At 36.3% G+C, this 16,759-nt stretch overlaps 1 protein-coding gene and 1 long non-coding RNA gene across 2 annotated transcripts in view; one reads left to right on the top strand and one right to left on the bottom strand.

Annotated features, from left to right (window-relative positions):
* Positions 1 to 5,906: 5,906 nt before the first annotated feature.
* LOC128011412 (uncharacterized) lies at positions 5,907 to 8,917 on the bottom strand. The gene is made up of 3 exons (XR_008182551.1): positions 8,796 to 8,917; positions 6,503 to 6,544; positions 5,907 to 6,068 (listed from the first exon to the last, which is right to left on the bottom strand). It is a non-coding gene; the product is annotated as an uncharacterized LOC128011412 (long non-coding RNA).
* A 186-nt stretch (positions 8,918 to 9,103) lies between these two features.
* Positions 9,104 to 16,759, top strand: part of LOC128011455 (vitamin D3 receptor A) — a 35,127-nt gene continuing 27,471 nt past the window's right edge. The window contains exon 1 of the mRNA XM_052593889.1: positions 9,104 to 9,243. The gene's annotated coding sequence lies outside the window, so the exon portion shown is untranslated. The remainder of the gene's footprint in view (positions 9,244 to 16,759) is intronic.

The raw sequence follows: 16,759 nt of genomic DNA, 5'->3' as shown, positions 1-16,759 counted from the left end.
TTTTTATTTTTTGTACTTATTGGAAAAAAATATTAAAATATTAAAATATATATATATATATTCCAAAAAAAGAACGTGGTAGAAATTATTGCTTTGAGAAATGAACCTTCCATCACGAACTGAGCCAAAGCAATTATGAAAAAACTGTATTTCTAATGCGCAATTAATGAGGGCTTTTTATACTTTTAAAAGGCACATCATTAAAACAAAAAATACGAGTTCGCATATCACTCCTAAACACGCTTGGATAACGTAATTAATACTAGCTTCTAAATTAGTTAAAAATGGCTATTCATATACAGCTATGATTTGACTCAAATGATTCGCGAACTCGCTCTGAACTCTCGAACTGATTCAAATGATTCGCAAACTCGCTCCGAACTCTCGAACTGACTCAAATGATTCGCGAACCCGCTTTGAACTCCCGAACTGACTCAAATGATTCGCGAACCCGCTCCGAACTCTCGAACTGATTCAAATGATTCGCAAACTCGCTCCGAACTCTCGAACTGACTCAAATGATTCGCGAACCCGCTCCGAACTCTCGAACTGACTCAAATGATTCGCAAACTCGCTCCGAACTCTCGAACTGACTCAAATGATTCGCGAACCCGCTTTGAACTCCCGAACTGACTCAAATGATTCGCGAACCCGCTCCGAACTCTCGAACTGATTCAAATGATTCGCAAACTCGCTCCGAACTCTCGAACTGACTCAAATGATTCGCGAACCCGCTCCGAACTCTCGAACTGACTCAAATGATTCGCAAACTCGCTCCGAACTCTCGAACTGATTCAAATGATTCGCGAACCCGCTTTGAACTCCCGAACTGACTCAAATTATTCGCGAACCCGCTCCAAACTCCCAAACTGACTCAAATGATTCGCGAACCCGCTCCGAACCCTCGAACTGATTCAAATGATTCGCGAACCTGCTTTGAACTCCCGAACTGACTCAAATGATTTGCGAACCCGCTACGTACTCCAGAACTGATTCAAATGATTCGCGATCCCCAAACTGACTCAAATGATTTGCGAACCCGCTACGTACTCTCCAATTGATTCAAATGATCCGCGAAGCCGCTTCGAACTCCCGAACTGATTCAAATGATTTGCGATTCCCAAACTGACTCAAATGATTCGCGATCTCGCTCCGAACTCCCGAACTGACTCAAATGATTCACAATCTGAAGTTCCCAACCAAATCAAATGACACCACCAGCACTACTATTGGCTTAGTTCTCTAATTTCATAACATTTACTGAAATTAAGGTACGAAAAGTATGCTGTTAACAAATAAAATATCAATATTTCCATTCCGAACTGCTTTCCACATAGAAACATCCACGAACATAACCAGGTGAGCAGATCACTCTCTCACTATTTGATTACTCTAGTCTTTATCCACTCATCATCATCATCATCATCCACCAATCAGAACACAGGAGAACTCTTTGACCACAGCTGCTGTGCTTCAAAAGCTCTTGCAGCAGCTCAACACTGGTTTTCTCTGAGGTGGTCGGAGCACATCAGATTGTGTTTAATCTTGCAGATCATGACTTATATCTACTCTTCCTCTCCCTGCAGTTTGGTAATATAAAGATTCCTCCTTTGAACTACCACCTCTTCTGTGGGTTTTATTGTTCTGGGTCTGAATTTGGGCTCCTGGGATCTCAAAAAAAGAAACATTTTCAATCTCGAAGGTGAACGTTATGTTTCACATAATTTTTTGTTTGTATAAATTATTGTTTGTAGCAACTTAAAAGAAAATCTGAAATGGCACTCTTCGTGTGATATTGATTAACTAGATAAAATTATATAAATGTATACATTTTTTAACCCCCATATCTTGAATTTTGTGATCATTCACATGCATTCATAAATGAACTGACTCAAATGATAGGGAGAGCGGAGTCGAAAGTAATGTCGGACGAAAGTAACAAAGTGATTTTCTCTGAGACTCTTTTTGTATTTCTACTCTCAGCTATGACAGCATGTTCAGCATGCAATCCTTGACGGAGCTGAGAAATATCACGTGATTTCCTCATCGTTTCCCGAAGTTAGGTCCATAAAACTGTTTTCGAGTACAAAAAGTTCATTATTGAAGCGGTAATTTTTTTAAATTAGTCGTGTTGTTTTTCTTGTTACATGTGTCACAGTAATGATCAATCTACAGGTTATTTAGTGCTTTAACACATCCTAAAGTTTGCATTTTCAGATTTTTTTCAGTATAAAATTAAATCGAGTTTAAATGTCAGGAGTTCCTGTCGGGACGAAAGTAACAGTTGTTACTTTTGTCCTGCTACAGTCACAAGAAGTATTTATTTTGTTCCAGTGCATGCCATATTGTTTATTTCTGTGTTTTGCATCATTTCTTACAAATGTTTATGTCATATTATACCAAAATAATATGTCCGAGTCAGGGTCAGAAAGACAGACAGAGGTCTGGTTTTGTCCAGATGTGTTTGAGAGGGTGTTTCTGGACATAGAGGAACATCTCTCTCTGGGCAGCTGCTACGTCACATTTATATTTGGGTTTTAGCCATATCTTAGCCTTTACACCTCCACATGTGAATTTACAGTGTTTCCAGATGTTTTAATGCACAGTTTCAATTCATGCATAAAAACAACTGGATGGAAACATAAATAGGCCTACTGTTACATTATGTTTAGAGTTTTTTTTTTATTATGATAATGTAATAACATTTTTATATTGTACATTCTGTTGAAATAAAATTTTTTAAACAATACATTGAAATTGACAATAAAAAGACATCTGATGAAACTTAAATTTAAAATGAAAATATGAAAATGTAATTTTTATTTTTTTTGCAAAGATAAAGGACAAAATCACAAGGTCACAATCAGGTATACTTAAGAAAAATAAGAGAAATAACAGAATACCACCTGGTATTGATAGACCACACTGAGTTACTGGCCACAGCAGAAACATATCTCTGTCTACAACATTATCTTTTAAAATGATGTTTTTCTGAAAAATGGTACTTTCGCCCCTGCTCTCCAATGATTCGCGAACCCGTTTGATCTCCCAAACTGACTTAAATGATTCGCGAACCCGTTTGAACTCCCAAACTGACTCAAATGATTCGCGAACCCGTTTCGAACTCTCGAATTGATTCAAATGATTTGCGATCCCCAAACTGACTCAAATGATTCGCGAACTCGCTCCGAACTCCCGAACTGACTCAAATGATTCGCGATCCCCAAACTGACTCAAATGATTCGCGAACCAGCTCCGAACTAACGCAAATGATTCGCGATCCCCAAATTGACTCAAATAATTCGCGATCCCGCTCCGAACTCTCGAACCGATTCAAATGATTCGCGAACCCGCTCCGAACTCCCGAACTGATTAAAATGATTCGCGATCCCCAAATTGACTCAAATAATTCGCGAACCTGCTCCGAACTCCCAAACTGATTCAAATGATTTGCGATCCCCGAACTGACTCAAATGATTCGCGATCCCCAAATTGACTCAAATAATTCGCGAACCCGCTCCAAACTCCCGAACTGATTCAAATGATTTGCGATCCTCAAACTACACATGCGCACTAGTAGATGACTTCATCATGTAACTATACTTTTGCGTTGTGCGTTTTTGATTCATTAAAATGAACCAATTGGTAAAGAGTCATTTAATCGTGAATCGGATACTGATCGATTCATATCGTGTGTTGTTTTTGCGTCAAGCTTGTGAGAGAAAATCATAGAAAAACAGTTTATTTCATCACAATAAATACAAAATTCACATTTACAGTTGGGTATAGGTGCAAATCTGATCGCACTGGTCGCGCTGTACGTTTTTGATTCACTAAGAAGAACCGACTGCTATATCCATGAATCGGAAGTTACCTTGTTGCCTGTTGTTTTTAGCGGCAGTTCTCGTGGGAAACTCGTCGAAAAATACACTATATCTGACATTATGTGATTACGCTGTGTTCAGACTGAGAATAGCCAAAATATGCATTGCAATAACCTTATTATGCAAATGAGCTGCTATGCCAATCGGTAAATAAATACAGATGGAAGTGAAAACACTGGTTTATTATGAATTATTCAGTGCTCACATACAGAGATACGTGGATATTACTGATATCCTCTAATATTAATGAAAATGAATGTCATAAATCAGCCTGGGTGCATATACCTGATATGCATCATTCACAGCAGTTAGTTCATTTTTAGCAGTGATGTGCTAAAGTTATGGCTCACAGGGTGTGTGCGGGTTTATATCATGTATATGTACTTTAGCTGTCTCTCGGTCTCTGTCATCTCTTAGATAAGTGTCTCTGTCTGGATGTTTTACCATGCCATTTTTCCAGGGCAGTGTCTTCCGTGTTTGGCAAAGAAGTCCTGTTATTTTCTAAGTTTAGCTCTGGCAGAGGAGACCGATTCTTTAGGCCTGACCATTCGACTCTTTAATGTGTTTTCTCGAGTTTAAGTCAATATAGAACAATAGAAAGATGTGGAATCCCTTCCACAGGCCACAGACAGCCCACCATCATCCCGACACATGAAACTGTTTGGAAAAAATGTGTTTTTTTCTTTTTATGCAGACTCAGACTTGCGGTCCATTGATTTGCTCCAACACTGTTTAAAGGAAACAGGTCTGTCTGGTGAGGGTTTGCTGAGGCGGTCAGCGCTCCTGCCAATCAAATGACCATCAGTTTCATTAAAACAGGAGCTTGAGGGACCCTAGGTCTCTCATCTGTGAGTCGAAACAATCGCATTTGTATCTATTTGTGTCGTTAAACAGGCAGAGATTACCCATCAGCCCAAAGACAAACACCTGAACTCACCTGTGTGCTTTAATCTTCCTAATCTGAGTGTGAGTCGTTGCCAGAACAAAAAACACATACTGTTCTCCAGTAGGGATGCATTCCAAATGTTACAAAACATTTAGATTTTGAATAAATGCTGTTCTGTTCATCTGTGAATCTTGAAAAATTAAATGCATCATGGTTTCCACAAAAATACTGTGCAGCGGAATGACAGAATGATTTCTGAAGATCGTGTGACACTGAAAACTGGATGAATGATGCTGAAAATACAGCGGAGCATCACAGAAATAAATTACCCTTTAACACAGATTCACACAGAAAACAGCTGTTTACATTAGAATAATATTTCAGAATATATTTTAAATCAAATAAATGATTTTCATGCACATAAAATATTCTTGACTTGTCATTTCTGGTTTGAAAAATGAATTAGCTGTGGTTTTTTAAAACATTATTAATGCCAAATTGCATTTTAACACAAAATGGAAACAAGCATTGAGGCTTTCTGTTTACAGCATGTGTGAAACTATATTATATATCAAACACAGTCTGAGAAATCTCCAGAGAAACATATCGGCTGAAGAAAAAAGCTATTTGCATTAGCGGGACAAACCCCAGTTTCAGTTCATTTGAGCCTCACTGGAGTTAAAGCAGCACCATTTATAAAATCCTCGTTGTCAGGTTTGATTGTTGAAGTGAAGGATGTTGTTGAGATGTGGATTTGGCAGACGCTTTCAGTAAATGGAGCTGTTCTTGAATGCTGATGACTGAATGTGCTTCACCAGAGACTCTGGATTTGCTTTAAGTGTTGAACCTGATGATTGTGCTTCAGGTGCTTTTAAATCTAAAAGTCACTTTTATGTCAGCATCTGCTCTAGTGTTAGAAAGATCTCATTGATTTACATCACAAGCAACAGAATTGCATCACATAAATTCAGGATCTGCATTGAATTGAATAAAATCAAGCTGTTTTTCCCTCCATATTTTCATTATATCAGACTATTTGAGCCTGATTTATCAGATATGAAACAAAAACATCCTCTGATGTCCATTACTTCTGCTCCCTCTGTATTTATTGCAAATAGTGATGGTGACAAGTTTTTTTTATTTTTTATATATACATGTAATGTAATGCAGCATTGCATCAGTGTCTTCCAATGGAAGTGAATGGGTGCCGTCAGATCGAGAGTCCAAACAGCTGATAAAAACATCACAATAATCCACAGCACTCCAGTCCATCAGTGAACATCTGGAGAAGACAAAACCTGAAACACATCCAGCATTAAGATGATTTCAACTCAAACACATAGAGTCTATAATCCATAATAACACTTCCTCCAGTGAAAAAGTGCATCTGCTGTTGAATCCAGTCATAAAAACTGAATTTGCCAAATTTGTGATGGATAAATCAAAAGTTGGACAGTACTCTTAAAACAAACCTTGATATGGACTAGTGTCTGTGAATATTAAGTGCAGTTTCTGTGAAGTTTCAGCCCAAAATACCCAAAATATTATTTATTATAACAGCTGGAAAAAGCCATTTTTGGGGTCTGTTTTTTAAAAAAAGAGCTGTTTTGGTGTGTATCACTTTAAATGCAAATGAGCTGCATTTTCCCGCCATTTAAGGATTTAAAAAAAAGAAAGAGTGGGTGGATTTTTATCATTTTAGGGTGGTTGTGTTCACACACTGCTAACACACGTTTATGTCCAAACACCATGTAAGGTGCCCTTTAACAGCAACCTGTCAAAATAAAAGAAAGAAATATAACTTAATCTACTGTTACTATTAATACTAATAATACAATTGTTATTTCAACGTTATTTGCAAATAAATATTTACCAGAAGAATTTAAATACACAACACAGTATTTCTGGGGAAAAAGAATAAAAAAAAGAATTCAATAAAATCGATTAATTAGAGATGCTTTTCATTAATAATAATTTAAGAGACCATTAAAATAGATTTTCAACATAATTTGGTTTAGAAAAAATAAAATTCATAGGGCCTTAGAAATGTTTTTAATAAAATGCTGGATGTGTTTGTATATCTTTTGTCTTCTCCAGATGTTAACTGATGGACTGGAGTGCTGTGGATTATTGTGATGTGTTTATCAGACTCTCATTCTGACGGCACCCATTCACTTCCATTGGAGAGACACTAATGCGATGCTATTTATTTTTTATATTTTTTAAATGCTTAATATTTTAACATTTTTGCATTTTCCTTTCATTTTAATTTTAGTTACAATATAGTCATTTTTAAGTGTTTTTGTTCCTTTTATCAGTTGTATTTCTTTATTTCTCATTTTAATTTCAGTTTATTGTAGTTCTGCTGAAATGAAAAGTGCAACTAGCTCATATAAAATACATCAGTTTTCGTCATCATCAAAACTAAATATTTTATATCACGGTTAATTTTTGACGAATATGACTTTAATTTCAAAGGCAGACAGTTTTTAACATTTTATTTGTGTGGTGGGTTTGAAATCAACATGAGAAAATGAGATTATATGTATTTTTCAAGTACTTCAGATGTTTATGGCTCTACTTTTAGTTACAGATAATAACTCGGCACTCCGAGTCTTCAGTTCAGTGTTTCCATCAGAGCTGGTCTCTTCTCGCTCCCACACTGTGTTTGTTTTTCCAGCTGGATGCAGGAGTAGGATCCCAGTGAAGGGCCGGAGCTGGACGAGAGCTCATCTCGAAGCGCTTCTCCATCAGAAAGCTCTTAAAATGTATGGTATGTGCACAAACACGGCTCTCCGACCGCTCTTGCCCTTTGACCCCAGAAGCGCCCTCCCCCTCGGTCCTGATCCGCCTCTCAGACACAAAGCCGACGAGATGGCCTAGATTCATCCCTCTGCACACGAGCGGAGGGAGACGTTGAGGAATCATTATATAAGCCTGCTCATCCGTGCACATCTATGCTGGAAACACGCACACAGAGGACTTTGGTTTTATGGTTTTAACATGATCGTGTTTGGTGTTTGACACGAGGGAGAGTGTTGATGACTGACTGCTCAATACAGAGAACAGGATCCTGGAGGAAAATCTGTATGTTTGGGAAGCATGGGTTCAGCTAAATAAAATCCGGAAGATCTTATTTGCTTTGCATGTTTATACCGTGCATATTATATAAATATAAATATTTGTATGCAAATGAATCGTTATCATATTGATGTACCACTGTATTTATATTATTTATTGTTGTTAGATATCAGTTTGCATTATTTGCAATAACACTGCGAAATAATAATAATAATAATAATAATAATAATATATTTATTAATTGATTGAAAAGGAAATCTCAACAAATTGTCTTGAATTACAATAAAATCCAGCATTTTTTTTTAAAACCCACATTTTTGTACAATTTAACCTGTTGTTGTTAGATAAAACTGGCAATAATATAATAATCATATTAAATGTTAAGCATATAGTGCAAATTTTTTATTATTGCCAATCATACAGTATAATAATAGTTATGGGTTCATATTAATTGAAAATGAAATCCTGACAAATTATGTCATAAATTACAATACAATTTTACATATTTTGTGGCATCATGAATTATTCTGTAGAATTATTCTTGCTCTCCCCCCCATTTTTGTAAATTTTACCCTGTTGTTTGCCTGATATCCACATAATAATAATAATAATAATAATAATAAATATACATTTAAAAGGAAATCCCCTCAAATTATGGCATAAATTACTTTAAAAACCTACATATTTTTCATTATTTTTTTTATATTTACCTGTCATATTCATGAACCATTGTATTTAAATTATTTACAAACAAATTTACCCTGTTATTCACCCAGGATTTCCAACAATACCATTTTATATAATTGGTGATAACGAAATAATAATTTTTAATATTAGTCATGGTAATCGAAAAAGGAAATCCCTACAGATAATGCCATAAATTGAAATAAAACCCTGCATATTTTTCAATCCTCCTCTTATTATGCTGGGGAGCTCACTCTTACCCAGATCTGCCCACACATTCTTCGTGTCCTGACTGCACAGGTCTGCTTCTGAATCTGAATGACCTACTTTTGATATTTTTAACTTTTTAAACACAGAAACGCTGTGAGAGGACAGATTGTTTACCTCTTAGGACACACCCCTTTTGGGCGAGGGGCGTCGCCCGCTTTCGCAGTCAGTGGCGCGCCACTCGGCCAATCGCGATCGAGCTGTCAGGCGGCTCAGCCAATCGCCGGGACAGGACTCGCGAAGCCCGCTCGCGATTGGCCGTCGCGGTAACTATGTCTATAGATATGCGGGGGAGGGCGGGGCGAAGCAGAGCTGCTGTCTGTTGCGTCGCTGCTCGGTTTAAAGAAACGTTCCGTTGGACTAAAGCGAGTTTAAACTGCGGCCTGGGACGGGATTCAGTGGATGGTTACGGAAACAAGGAAACAAGTCCGACAAACTCGGGTAAATTGCGCTTAAATTATATTTTAGTGTTCGTAGTGTGGGAAAGATCGCTGTGGCTGCCCCTTTTGTGCGAATATGTGGCTGTGGAGAGTCTACGCGAGTGTGTGTGTGGCAGATTGAGATGCTAACACACAAAACAACACGATCACGCTAACATATTAGCTTCTGGAAAACAACACGATGATATTTATGTGTTTGTTTGGTTATGTGGCGTGAAAATGCTTGTGTGAATTGATTGTGGGCTCTGATAATGTGCTGATAATGTGTGTGTGTGTGTGTGTGTGTGTGTGTGTGTGTGTGTGTGTTCTAGGACTCTGTTGTGAACGTGTGAATCCAGTGTAAACTGTAGAGACACTTTCACTGGATCCAGTGCTTCTCTCATCAGCTTTTATTGTTTGTGCCTTTCTGTTTTTCATTAGCTCCGGTGTTTCTCACATCAGTTCAAGTTCAGTTTGTTGCTGGATTGTGGATTTTAAAATCTTATATTTCACAAATCGCTTAAGTAAGAGGTTTGTAGTGTTTGTTAGTATTTATGTTTGGTCCGCTTATATTAATGCGTTAATACATGCAATTATATATATATATATATGTATATATATAATATTATTATTATTATTATTTTTATTATTATATATTTTTATTCAATGCATTTTATCTGCATTGTTACTGAATAACCACATTTTCATATGATTTCATAAATCTATATTTAAGGAATAAGATGTGTTTCGGTTATTAAATACTAAGTAAATAAAAAAAAAGACATGTTAATGCAGAAATGACTTGGGATTTGTAGCTTGTTTATTTAATTTAGGGGAAATAAGCAGTGTGGTATTTAATATCATTCGATTACATTTAATCCTATAGGAATTTTGCAAAACAAATCAATGCAGTTCAAAGTGCATCACATGCAACAACTGAAACTATAAAATTTGCATAAATACACTATAAATAGATAAGTTAAAATAGATGACAAAAACAACAATAACAGTACAGACTGAATTACAGATGCACAACAATATCAGGTTTGATCAGTTAGCATGTTTTAATTCAATACTTGTATCTGGTTAAGATGATAGTATGGTATTTGTGAACTTCTAATTCTTTTTTTAGAAATAAGTCACTAATGTTTTAAATTTTTCCTCAGGCTTTGTATAATAAATGTTGATCTGTGTTTTTAAAAACAACAGCTTAAAAAGCACTATTGATTTGATCATTAAATAATTTGAAACGATTATCAGCATCAAACCAAACGTTTTTGTCTTTTATATAAGTTTTTTTTGTTTTTTAATAATTGCATGATCTTACTGAAGAGCTTGGGCACAGATCCGTCTGTTATTACAGCGATTGTTAGTGGCATTATGAGTGTTATTGAATCTCTTCTTTCAGCTTTATTAGTTAGTTTTTGTCTGGATCAGATGCTTGCTTAGGGCTCAGACGTTCAAATAAGACCAGAAATACGAGACGTCTCTTTTTGCTTGTGATGGAGCAGGATTTCACCAGTGTTTTCTGCAGTGCAAACGCTTGTATGTGTATCAGTTGTGATCAAACTCGTAGTAAGGTACTCCATCTGTTGCGTTGATATTTCTCAGTGCCACGGCCTGAAGTGTTGTATTTCAGTGGGAACGGCTACAACGTCATGCATCTCTGTAGTCTTTAGAGGAAAAACGTACATTAAAGAGCACTTAGAAAGCATTGCATTTTTAAATATATCATTGCATATTTCAGATCCGTTTGTAGGTGAAACAGCAGTGTGTCGCATGCCTTTTTCTCCCCGTGCATGATCTGAGACCAACTTTGCCCTGTTTGGCGTCCACTGTGTTTGTTTTGTGTCAGAGCGTAGCCTTTGCTCCCTCTGATATAAATCTTTTATAGTCATTTAAAGGGAAAAACCGCTGCATTGCAAGAATGGTTGTGAGCTTTAAATGGCACACGCGTCAATTGTGGTGGTGTGCTGTGAACATGTGCCTCACACACACACACACACACGGGAGGCTTTTCCAGTTCAGGGTGGTTGTGTACGAGACTGATCGTGCCTTTCGTAACTGTGTGATTAGATATCTTTTTATGAGCGTGTTTGAATTGCACATCTGTAAACAACACTCGCGCCAAAGACACAATGTGCGTTTGATGCCAGTTGTTGAAAGGAGGACAGAATATGCCTTCTGTGTTGTAGTATTTTTTATTTTTTTTACCAGAAAAAAGGTTTATTAAATAAAACAATTAATTAAAATAATTCCTAATTTGGAGTTTCTAAACACCGAACCTTGTTGAATAGAGTCTAAACTACTGAAAAACTACCAAACCAGATCTTTAGTTTTTTGTTTCTTGTTATTAAGCAAACACTACATTAACCTCTTTTTAGCCTGTTTTATTTGGTCAACAAAAGTCTGAAATACAAGTAATAAACACTAAACAAGTTTAAATTGTGTTCAGCAGTATAAACTATTGAAAAACTTCAAAATCAGTTTTTTTTGTTGTCGTTATTTTATTATTTATTAAGCAAACACTACATGAACCTCTTTTTAGTCTCTTTTATATTGTCAACAAAAGTCTGAAATACAAGTAATAAACAATTTATTTTATAGTTTTATAATTTATATTTAAGCAAACACTACATTAACCTCTTTTTATTTGTATATATTTACAATACAAATCATTGCAAAGCAACTTTACAGAATATTACGTTTCTACAATATTTAGTAGTAGCTTATAAGTGGTGACTGTCAGTTTATGCGCATATTAAACAGGAATGTAGTCAACCAGATGATGAACATTATTAACAGCAATTATTATATGATGCAGTTACACTTGTAGCAATATTTTTCTGTTTCATGTTTCCAACAAAAGTCTGAAATACAAGTAATAAACACTAAACAAGTGAAAATTGCAGCAGAGTTTAAATTATTGAAAAACTACTAAAAAAAATATTTTTGTTTTATTATTTATTTTTATTAAGAAAACACTTGATGAACCTCTTTAGTTTGTTTTATTTTAGCAACAAAAGTCTAAATTGCAGATTCTAATAGTAGGCTACATTGTCTTCAGGAGACAATAAACTACTGAAAAACTATTTGATGATATTTTTTTAGTCTGTTGTATGATTATTAAACGAGATAAAGTACAAATAACAAGGTTTAATAAATTGAGCATTGAAAAAGCATATAAAAAGCTTAATCTAATTGAAATGCAATTCATTTTTAGTGCATTTTATTAAATTGCAGTTGTTTAACAAGCCTATCCTGGTAATATAGAGTCATGAGTATAATATAGGAGTTGATGAATAAGATTGTTTTGATTTGTAATTCATTAGATACAGCATTAAGGTGAGTGTTGATTAAGCTGTGATGAATCATCATGTGCAGAAACGTCCCGCTGTGAACATCCCCATCCAACAGACGCAAGAATTACAATCACAATCAGACTGAAAGAGAAGATTACCCTGTAAGGTGAGCTGTGGGATCTGATGTTAGTTATGTTCTTGTGAAACAAATGAAAGTTGTGGATATAGTCCGGTATATTGTTACATTTTAAAGCTAGTTACAAAAAACGAAACAAGAGAAATTGCATTAGAGGGGTTACATTCCTGGAAAAGTACAAAAACAGCTGTTGTTTGTTTGTTGTGAAACTAACTACTTGTTTTTTTTTAGTCTGCTGTAGACTAAATTGTTCAAAAGACAGTTTCTAAACACTGAACAAGATTAGATCAAGAGAACTAAACTACTGAAAAACTGTTTTAGCAGTGGAAATCTAAAATACTTGTATTTTAGCTACCAAAGCCTTTTTATTGTAGTTTATCTATGTTTATACGTGTGTATTTTGTTCACATCTTATTTTTATTATCTGTATGTTGTTGTTGTTGTTGTCATCTTTGTGTACTGGAATTGTGTGTGAGAACATACTTGGCAAAAAACCTTAGTTGATAAACACTAAACATGTAAATTATGGTCAAGAGAAGCTAAACTACTGAAAAACTACAAAACAAGCTTCTTTGTTGTTTTTTTATTGTAATATTATTAAAGGGATAGTTCACTTTCAAATTAAAATTTGGTATGTTTTAGCTTACTTCAAAGGCATCCAAGATGTAGGTGTCTTTGTTTCCGCAGTATTTCCCATTTTGATATTTTTAGGTCAAACCGTTCTTGTCTGTGACTCATATAATGGAGGTCTATGGTCACCACCTCAAAGAGCATGAACAGAGGAGTCCAAATTAAAGCATTCCTCATCGTAAGTACACACTGATGGTCTAAGACACGAAACGAGCGGTTTGTGTGAGAAAACGGTATTTATATCGTTTTTTATTTTTGCATTTACTAGATGTTATCATAAACCTTCTAAATTAAAACTTACATTAACAGAAACAGTCAGCTTTTGCCTTTTCTTTTGCATTTAAATCTTTATTACAAGCAATCCTGCGGTTCATAAAGAACTTTAATTAAGAAAAATTTGGCTGTTTTTTTCCTGTAGTTTATTGTTATATTTATAATCAAGCAAACTGCAACATGAACTTTGTTTTTAGTTGAATGTTTTTTAGGAACAGAAGTCTAAATCTGTCCTGCAGTTGATAAATGCTGAACAAGGAAATTTTGTTAAAGTCGGCATGAAACGGAAGTTGAGATTGTAATTTTTTCCTTGCTGTGACGTATATCCGAGTTAAACGGCTTCTGAAATTAGAAAAAAATGTAGAGCGGGGCTTGGTTTCGTCCATCGGGGAATTGATTGGATCGTTGGAGGTTGGGCGTTGCAAACAAAATGAAGGCAGATTTGAATGCTAGTTTACATTCAGTTGTGGAGGATTTCTTTCCACCGTTACCCTCCCGTCCCATGAAGGATTTTTTATTGAGGAGCCCGGCGACGAGAACGAGGACGAGGAGCTAAATTTTCAAGCAGGAATCGGCACCATATTTATACGAGCCTCCCGCAAACCAAGATGAGTCGAGTGAAGTTGTCGGTCAAGTTCACCCTCAAAAGTTATCTGAGAGGCGGTGCAAAAAACAAGAAAGACACATATAGCCACACCCTCATCGGCTCTGGCCGCACCCTTTCGCCATGGCACGTGACCGAAAGAAAAAAAGAGGTTGTTTCGAGGGGGGATGGTAGGGTAATGTATTTGATTAAAGATTATAAGGGTACATGAATTTAAAAAAAAATAATGAAGTGCACAGATAAATCATTTATAATAAACACTACAATATTACATATAAAAAGAAGATTTGTCAAATTTGATTTCATGCCGACTTTAAAACGAGACTAAACTACAGGAAAAACTACAAATTCAGACTTTTTATTTCATTGTTTTTAAACCGCTTCTTTAACTTTTTATTCTGTTGTATTTTACTAACAAACAGCTAAATTGTAGTTGATAAACACTGAAGAAGACTAAAATATGTTCAAGAGAGGCCAAGCTAACGAAAAACTACAAAAACGGTTATTTTGTTGTAGTTTTTTTGTTAGTAATTAAGTACACGGCTAAAAAAACTTCCATTTTAGTCTATCGTATTTTAGCAATAAATAACATAAACCCTGTACAAAACTACAGAGAGGCCAAACTACAGAAAAACTACACTACAAGCTCTTTTATTGTAGTTTTATGTTAAGGAAACCTCTACATGAACATTGTCTGATCTGAAATAAACACTGAAAATCTAAACTGCAGTTTCTAAACCCCGAACGAGTGTAAAACATGTTCAAGAGAGGCCAAACTACAGAAAAACTACAAAACTATGTTAGTTGTTGTTGTTGTTCTATATTGTTGTCATGGTAGGTTCATGTAGCGGTTAGCTCTTTTTTTTTATCTTTTTTTTTTAGTTTGTTGTTTGTTTAACAAGAAAACACCATAAGCAACAAACGTCTAAACCACAATACACTGCAGTCGTTAAATGCAGAATGAGTAAGTCGTCTTCATGACATGCTAAACGACGGCTGAAGCATGTTTTTGGTGTGCATGCGCTCCGGCTCTTAACGGACCACCCAGACACCATGAGGTCTCCACGTGACGCTGCTCAGCGAGATAAAACCGTTTAATGACGAGTTTAGCATTCCCACACTAATCACCCCGTGATTGCGCAAAGTTTTAGCAGCAAGGGTCCTGGAGCAGGTTCTTTCCTGGAGGAGCGTAATGGTTCCCACATGGGCCGCTCCACGCGGGACGCTGCTCTTGAGTTAGCGCGAGCTTCCAGGAAGTCCTGCTTTAATAGTTCGGCTGATTAGTCGTTTCCAGGGGCGATGAGAGTCATGAGACTGGCTATTAATGCCTTCTACGGTTTATTAGTGTCATTAGCTGAACGTTTGCTTGAATAATGCAGTGGTGGTTGTTAGTGAGATTTTATTTTGTTAATTGCTTATTGTTAGTGTTAGTGCTGTGATCAAACGTCTGTGTATTAAAGTCGAGTGTGTAACAAGCTGCAGCGTTTGAGTCTTCGAAAAAGACATCAGATGCACAATTTTCACCGTAAATAGCACAATAAATCGTATGTTAACATGTTTGTAAGTTTATATGAGGCAATAAAGCTGGGTATTGACACATTTCACAGATATAGAAATATATATTCCCGATCGATCTTGGGATCGAAAAAGCAATAGGGGTTTGTTAAAATAAAAATTGATTTATAAATATTAGTCTCACGTTTTATTTACAGAAGATATATTCAAAGTCAAGTGAGATCATTCCCATCTACTGCCGTTGACGTCTTTATATTTGAGTTATAATTTGCTTTTCACGCTTCATTTAATCAGACGTTAGCTTGCGTCTAGACAGATGCATTTCGCCACTGCGCAGGAATGTTCAATGTGAAAGTGATTACGTGAGTTAGGATGATGGGAATCTACCAGAGAGGCGCGGCTCCTCGAGCTGTCAATCAACCGAAGACACGCCCCCTCCTCTGCAGGGACTGGAAATGATGCACTAGAGATAATTTATGAGACTGGAGAGTTTAAATACAAGATCACGTGATGTGTTTCAAGTGCACGGCAATCATAAATGTGAATATTTTATGTCGTTTTTCTTTCGTTTAAGTGAACGCCAATACTCTCTTTGTCTCTGTCTCTCTCTCTCTCTCTCCCTCGTTCACTCATGCTGTGGTTGTCAGGGGGCGAGGGTTGGGCTGCCGCACTCTGATTGGCTGTGTAACCCGAGCCCTGAGCTTCTGATTGGTTGCTGGGTAACAAGCCCCCGTGTTTGCTCTGCAGTGCCCCTCCCCCGACAGGAAGCTGCTGATGTGATGGAATCTACAGGATGTTTCGAAGGGAACATGAGGCATGTCTGACCCCATTCACGAACTCCTCTCGCTGCTTCTCCTCTTTCTTTCCGTCTGTTTTTCATCTTTCATAGTTTGGTTCCCTTAGAGACATGGTTTGGGCTTCTTTAAAGAAAAAAAGATTAGCATGTTAATGATAGTTTGCGGGTTACCTCAATTGTGGTGTGCCTCCAAAATACCTTATTTATTACAGTTAGTGTTTCTACTGAAAAATGTGAGCTCTGCTTTGAAGAGTATAAAAAACTTTATAAATATTTGCCTTT

This window comes from Carassius gibelio, chromosome B23, assembly GCF_023724105.1.
Source record: "Carassius gibelio isolate Cgi1373 ecotype wild population from Czech Republic chromosome B23, carGib1.2-hapl.c, whole genome shotgun sequence".
NCBI lineage: Eukaryota > Metazoa > Chordata > Actinopteri > Cypriniformes > Cyprinidae > Carassius > Carassius gibelio.
Note: the sequence above shows the minus strand (reverse complement) of the source record. Positions and strands in the feature narration are given on the sequence as shown.